This window comes from Leiobunum rupestre, chromosome 5, assembly GCF_980474605.1.
Source record: "Leiobunum rupestre chromosome 5, qqLeiRupe1.1.hap1, whole genome shotgun sequence".
NCBI lineage: Eukaryota > Metazoa > Arthropoda > Arachnida > Opiliones > Sclerosomatidae > Leiobunum > Leiobunum rupestre.
The window spans coordinates 29,651,271-29,658,687 of NC_143388.1; positions in this window are offsets into that span (position 1 = coordinate 29,651,271).

Here is a 7,417-nt window from a genome sequence, read left to right on the forward strand (position 1 = left end):
TTTTTGAATTATGTTACCATCTAATTTTATTTCTAATCAAAGAAATTAATTCATTCTGAATTATACAACTAGTGTACTTCGCGTTATTGGCCATTTTATCTAATTTATTTTTTAAATCAGAGCACATCTTCTTAACCATCTCTAAAATTTCGATAAAGTTAAATCTGTTGTCCCCGAAAAGCAATATCTTGCTGAGCGCAAAGAATAACAATTTTAACCAACGTAGCTAAAACGTCGCGATTCCGCGTAACATCGCTTTCTCTTTGATTATCGATTTTCGTCGCGACTGATCCGTTATTTTTAGTCTGACGATACATTTGAAACTTTTCGTATGCAAACATGTGGGGTGATTTATCTGAGCTAAAGTGTTTTTTAAATCTCATGTCTGTATTTTTCCAGTCTGAATAACCGTTAGTCAAAGAATTTTTAGTAGTAGAAAAATGACGTGTTTTCAATCGAATATTCTAGCATTGGAAATTATCATACCAATTAGTGAGAATAGCTTATTGGCTATATTTTATTGTTCGGGAGTAATTTCTTTTGTGGTGGCTTCGGTATTAGCCTTGCTGATTATTATTTTTAATAGCATAAGTGGATGATAAATATAAGTATGACACTTCCTATTCACCCCATGCAATTTTTTAATGATGATCTGTTTCGCTAATGACAGCGTAAACCATTACGTACCGATGGACTGATAACTCTCCGCGAACTGCTCCTAGTATGTGGAGGAAGCCCGGAAAGTCGCCGACGGTCCGTCGAAAAGGCCTATTGAAAATTGAAATTCTTCCTAAATTGTAAATAACGCTTACTTTTGGAAAATAATGATGAATTATTGAATCGGAATGTAAAAGTAACTATTATAAACACTGGATCCATTTCAGAAGTTAGTTTTTTTTCGAATTTAAAACGTAAACGCGTGTACGCTCGTATTTCTCGCCATCAAACTAACCAACAATTTGCCAACGGAAAGAGTAGGAAGGGACGAGTTTTCTGTTCGGAAACTTTCTATTTCACAATCACTCCACGAGTCACGACAGACTATCATCAAACGAATTCGTTTTGTGCCATACTTATGTTTATTAGCCACTTATGTTAATGTAAATATTTTAAAGTTAATACTAATTGTAAAATTATGTATTCGTTTAAGAATTATGCTGATGTCTTAATGTTCGGAAGCTACGTGAACAAAGATAGATACGATGAAATGTTATTCACTTCACCACTCTATATTACCGAAACTGTCATTGTAACCAATCTCCGAGGTCATGCTGCGTTGGACATGTTACCACCTGTATCCATTTACGTATGTTCGATGAAAACCGAACTGTCCACTAAATTCAAATTTGAACGTTAACCCTATTTAATTATAGATATTGCTATCCTTAGCAGCCAGTATCCTCATGGTTTCTATGGTTAATTCATTATATTTCAAAACGACATTTCCACTCAAAACCTGCCTTAGAATAGCTCTTTGGGATATATTGTTTTGCGTTTTGAAACAGCGTAAGTTTTGGTAAAGCATTACTCAACAGATATCAAACGTATTCAGGATAACCTTTATTACAGCTAATTATCATCCTACTTCGAAACAAGTTTCTCGTTTTACGTTTGGTATTTTTCTGATTTCCATTTTCCCGCTGGTATCATGGTACACTAACGAGATACACGTTAATATGGCTTTGAGAACCACGTCACCACCCAACTCCATGGAGGACGTTCTTAGAAGCGGTCAGCCCGCTGTCATACTTCAGTTTTCTTCGGAATATTTCAAGCTAAAAGTAAAGTGTGCCAAAAAAATTATGCAATAGACCATTCTATAAAATTCGAGCTAAACTGACCAAACCCTTTAAAGCTATTAATGTAGGACTGGCAATTCTTTGGTTTTAAGAATATGGCTTATGTTCCGTGCTTATTTGGGCTAGAAATATAGTTGTTTTACATCGACCAGCCAACCAGTGTGGCATGTTTGCCAGATAAAAGATAATAATGAGCCGCCCTCGTTCATGAAAAATCGGGCCAGACCTTCAGCTTCTCAATGCACAAAAGTAAATAACCTCATAATTAGTATTCTATAGAAGGGTCTATTAATATCCTCTGCGCAGGAATGGAAAGTTGGACCCTTTTTCTTGATTTCCGGTAGTCAGATCAATCGGAAGTAAGGACGACGGCTGTTAAAGGCTAATATCCTTTAGAAAGAGCTACACTTTATATTCCTGGCTTGTATATTCTCATAATGGAGATCTTTTATTCCAAGCAGAATCAACACTCGACAACCGTTACTGAGAATAAACTATTCAAGAGAATTAGGGAAACCGACGGAATATTTAGCATGTCAAGGCTGAGAAATATTTACGATCTGTTCGTGACAATGAAAAAGAGTATTCTTATTGTCACTGAAGACGATTTTCTTTACCACCTGGCCAATCAATGCCAAAATTTAGTGGATCATGTGAACCCTTACGAGTTCAACCTTTATATGAGTCCTAAGAAACTTTATACAAAAACCGCTTCCATCGCTTTGAGCAAGAATTTAAGTGCCTCATTGTTTGAAGTCATAAATCAAAGGTAAGTTTGAATTAAAACATTCCTAGTTTGGCCCTTCTTAAAGGGAATATAACCTGCAAAGCAATCTTTACGGAAGACCCCTTCAATTTTTCAAATATCCCTGTACAGTGGCGACAAACATTTTTAAAGCCAAAGGCAAGAGCGGCCAGAGCTGCAAGCGTTGGTGTTCCACACCAAATACCTGAGGTTATATTCCCTTTAAGTTCTTTATTCGAAAAAATCACCATATCAAAAATTAATAAACTTTGAGTTTTACTATTTAAATTAAACTATAATGAGGAAGATTTTGACTCTGCCTATGCAGAAGATGGCGCTACAAATCATTAGGGGGCTTTCCCGTATCCATTAACTCTTTAAAAAACAATAATAAGCTAAGCCATAAGTCTATAATATTGTTCCATAAGTTTGTCACTTTGGGGAATATTTTCAGTGAGAGCTAGTAACGAAGTGAGGAGTTTTCAAGTGGACGCAAAATGGCAACGAAGCCCGTAATGCAGTCTTTGAATAGCTCCCAGTAAAACCTTTGCATGTGACGAATAGGAAGTGTCACACTTATGTAACAATGTTTCATATTTATTGGCTAAGCTAATACCCACTTTCAGCCCGTGACCACCGAAAAATCGGCTTCCATCGCCTTATCATGGCCAACTTTGATGACGCGCTGTAGCGCGAACAGCGTGTCCTCAAAGTTGGACGTAGGCTTATCTATAGTTAGTTACCATGGTAACAATGGAGATACTTTTTTCGGAGTTCCCACAGGAAATTAGTTATTTCGAATCTATGGTAGCGAGGTTTATATTCTCTTTCGTTAGTCGCAAGCCAGATTTCCCGTACGGTACTGATGCGAAACCGTTCTAGCGTTGGAAATTTTGGTTATTTCATTTAATTTTTAGTTCATTTTTGACTCGAAGATCTATTTGGTACGAGTTTCGCGTTTTTATTGCGTGCTCGAAGACCAATTGGTTTTTTAAATTTTTTAAATTTGTTTAGGGTTTAGCTTTTTTCCCCTTTTTCATTATGGACCTTTCTACCCGTCTGGGTGTTTTAGCATTATTTGCATTGCAGTCCATAGGTGCTTATTACATAAGTGTGACACTTCCTATTCTTCACATGCAAAAGTTTCACTGAGAGCTATTCTTAAGACAGACTGCATTACGGGCTTCGTCACCGTTTTGAGTCCGCTTGCTAACGCGTCAGACCGTCGCCTTTGACAGCGCCTCGCTAGGGGGAGATTTTATTCCTGTGGTGACGTCACTCCGTTACTAGCTCTCAGTAAAATATTCCCCAAAGTGACAAACTTATGGAACAATATTATAGACTTATGGTGCTTCTTATTAACTTAACTTATGTGTAACTAATCCTTTTTATGTTTTGCAGAATCCTGCTGTACGTCGGCACCGGCCAAAGGAGCAAAGAAACCTGTGAGAGGGAGTTTCAACTGTTATCTTGCGGTGAACGTTACGAATCTAGCCTGAATAAAATTTCTGCCACTAAAGAAATGGACTTGTATGGTGTGAAATCCGTTTTCTATATCCATATTTGTGGTCATATTATCGCCACAATATTTCTCTTAATAGAGGGCGTTGTAAAATATTATACCATAGATGTGAATCCATAGTCCAAAGGAAGCACTAAAGAAAACCATTCAAAAGGCATTTATTGTTTAAAAATGCGCGGATTGCCGATTAGCGAAGTTCATAATTATCGGCTATTCTAATAAAAATATCTTACTATTAAACATATTTGAATAAAACCAAGTTGTAAATGAAAATCATAATCATGATTCATTAGTACACTCTTTTGGTAAACGGTGTGAAAACTATTGCATAGCTTAACTAGTGGTAACAACCGATTCTCAAATAACAGTTGCATTATTTGACCGGAGCAAATAAGATGAGAAATCAGACATTATATTACATGTATTTACGTTCAGATATTATCAGATCAGTTGATAGGGTCAAATTACAAAACCGAAACTAATCTGAATTAGTTGTAAACGACGGACAGAAGGTGACCAGATTTCAGTTGATTCACAGTTTAGATATCCCCCGATTTTTCCTTCGTATAGAAATTTTAATTACTTATTTATTTTCATAATTTATTGATATTTTTCATAGTCAACATAGTACAATTGTATATGACATCATCCCATGTGGGCACATGATCAATCATGTTCGTGCGTGGCCGGTTTAACAAAATTAATAGTTAGAGGAAACAATTACAAAACAATTATATTGGAACGAGTAAAACACACAAAAAATGGTACATTAGAAATTTTTTAAATTATGTAACTCAATTATACCACGAAATTATTAATTTTTGAAATAACGAGTAACTTTTACATGGTTTAATATCTATGTTAATTCTATTAAAAAGACACTTTAAAATCTCTAAACAATATAAGACGAGGTTCTCACAATTTCCCTTTTCATTATTTCAGACTGCTTGGGAAGGGGAATAAAAAATATCTGATCCGTCGAACTGATTATAGTTAGTAATCTGGAAATTAGGACCTAAACAATCATTGAAAGTCTTCAGCTATTTGTACCAAAACAATCAATTTACACATAGTGTAGCCCAGTAGGCAAAATGGACATTTTCTAAATTATTATATATATTTTATATTTAGAACTTATTTAAACTAATTTAAACTATAAATCATGACTATTAACGAGACGGAAAATGTAAATTAAGTTTTAACTTCCATATCTGAACAATTTTCTCTGCTTAATTCATTTTTAACTGAAATTAGACCAAAATAAATGTTAGGCCTTAGCTATAATTACGCTGAAATTCGTAAAAGTTAGTTGTTTGTAATCAGGGGGCCTATTCTGTAAGCATTTGAAATCCAGTTTTCGATCGAAAAATAGATTTCGAATTTCGAGATCTCGAAGAATGGTATTCTGTAAAGATTTTGAATAAGCATAAATCAATGCAAATTGTCGAAGTCGATCTCGACATGGTACAGGGTATCGAGATCGAATTCCCGTTCGAATGTTTACAGAATAGCCCCCCTCGGGTGAATTTTTTATAGCTAAGCGCAATAATACACGCTGTAAAATTTCTACCATGATGGGGTTTATTCATCCACGGATTATCGGACATTCGTTACTTTAAAGGGGAACGGACAAGCTTTTCCAAATATGGCCTTATTTCCGTATCAAAAGATTAACAAGACGTTCAATATACTAACACGTACCTTTTTTGTCTTGAAAAAATAGCTTTTTGCCCAAAAATTTGAAACGAAAAATAACGCCAGGTGTTTGGGTTTGAATTTTCGCCGCCATCTTAGGGGCTGCCGCCAGCGCCCCTAACCCCGTATGAGCGATTTGCGAACTATCCTAACTTTTAAAATCGCGCAATTTAGGCTTAGGTCTCTTGTAACTGGAACGCGCCGCGCGTGCGAAATCAATTTTCTCACCAGGTGTCGCGGCGGACGCACGCTTTTCGATTTCCCGAAATGTCTTTATTTTATTAAAAATTAACCACTCAATATTTTTTTATGCGGTTTTCGCCATAAATTTTAGTTTTTAATGGGCTATAGGGCTATTTAACTGGTTAAAGCTTGATCGTTTCCCTTTAAGGAATAGAGCGTTCTATAAAATCGGCGTGGTGTGCTTTCCCCCTTTTGAGTTCGGAGGAGGTGAAGGTTTGGCCGGTTTTTCGTATGAGAGAAAAATATTTATCTGGCAAACCCGTAAGAAATTGAGAGCAGTCGATTTTTAGGAGTAGCGTAGTTGCTAGCCTAAGCTTCACTTATTTCCGGCTATCCGCGCTTTTTTTCTTATTTTAAATGATTTTTGTAATAAATGTATGATGGCAAATAAGCAAAATACTAGTCCCAAATCCACGGGTTTAATAAGAAACTTAGATCATGAAAATATTCTTAACCCCAAACATACTTCAACACCTAGGGTCCCTCCTACAACTCCTAAAAGGTACGTCTCTAAAATATTCATATAAAGACAGGATATAAGCCGAATTCTCTTAAACCAAAAAATAACAAAAGTTGTTAGTCCTGCTGAACTAGCTCTATAGTCTGTATGAAATGTTTGGCCGGTTTTGGGCCAATTTTATAGAACGCTCTATTGCCTAGAGCCTACATATATTTCAATTTTTAACCCTTACATGGATACTTCTCTCTGAGGGATATATTGTAGACTTAAGATATTAGAAATAGGCATAATATACTTTATACGTTTTATGGTGTATATGGATTCTTCCCTCTGAAGATATATAGTATAAACTTCCGGTTACTTCTAAGTTTGCCATCCGTTATACGTAGCAGCATAAGTAAAATAGCAAAAATAAGTTTTCCAGTTAGCAAATATTACAACCGAACTGATTTTATTTTATTATTTATTTCGAAAACAAGGTTTAGTTCAACAAAGAGCTTCCTATCCTATATAGGGAGTAAATATCCCCAAGGCGAAATATAACACTACCAAGGAGGATAATATTCTACTCCGAACTGGGCTAAAGTGTCAGTGTCGAATAAAATTCGGTAAGAAAATTAGCATTAAGGAAATAGGAAGTGTCATACTTATACTATATTTCGTTACTTATGGTAGCACCCAAAATTAAATCACTATCTAGCACTTCAAATTATAGAATCGATAAAAAGGAGGATAATACTCTACTCAATTCAGTAGAAGTCCCAGTCCGAACTGGCCACGAGCAATCAGTGTCGAAAAAAAGTTTTGTTACGAAAATCAGCATTAAGTCAATAGGAAGTGTCATACTCATATGTTAGTACGTTACTTAAGGTAGCACCTAAAATAAATCACTAACTAGCACTTCAAATTATAGAATCGATACTTTGACGACGGGTACATATCAATGATAAATC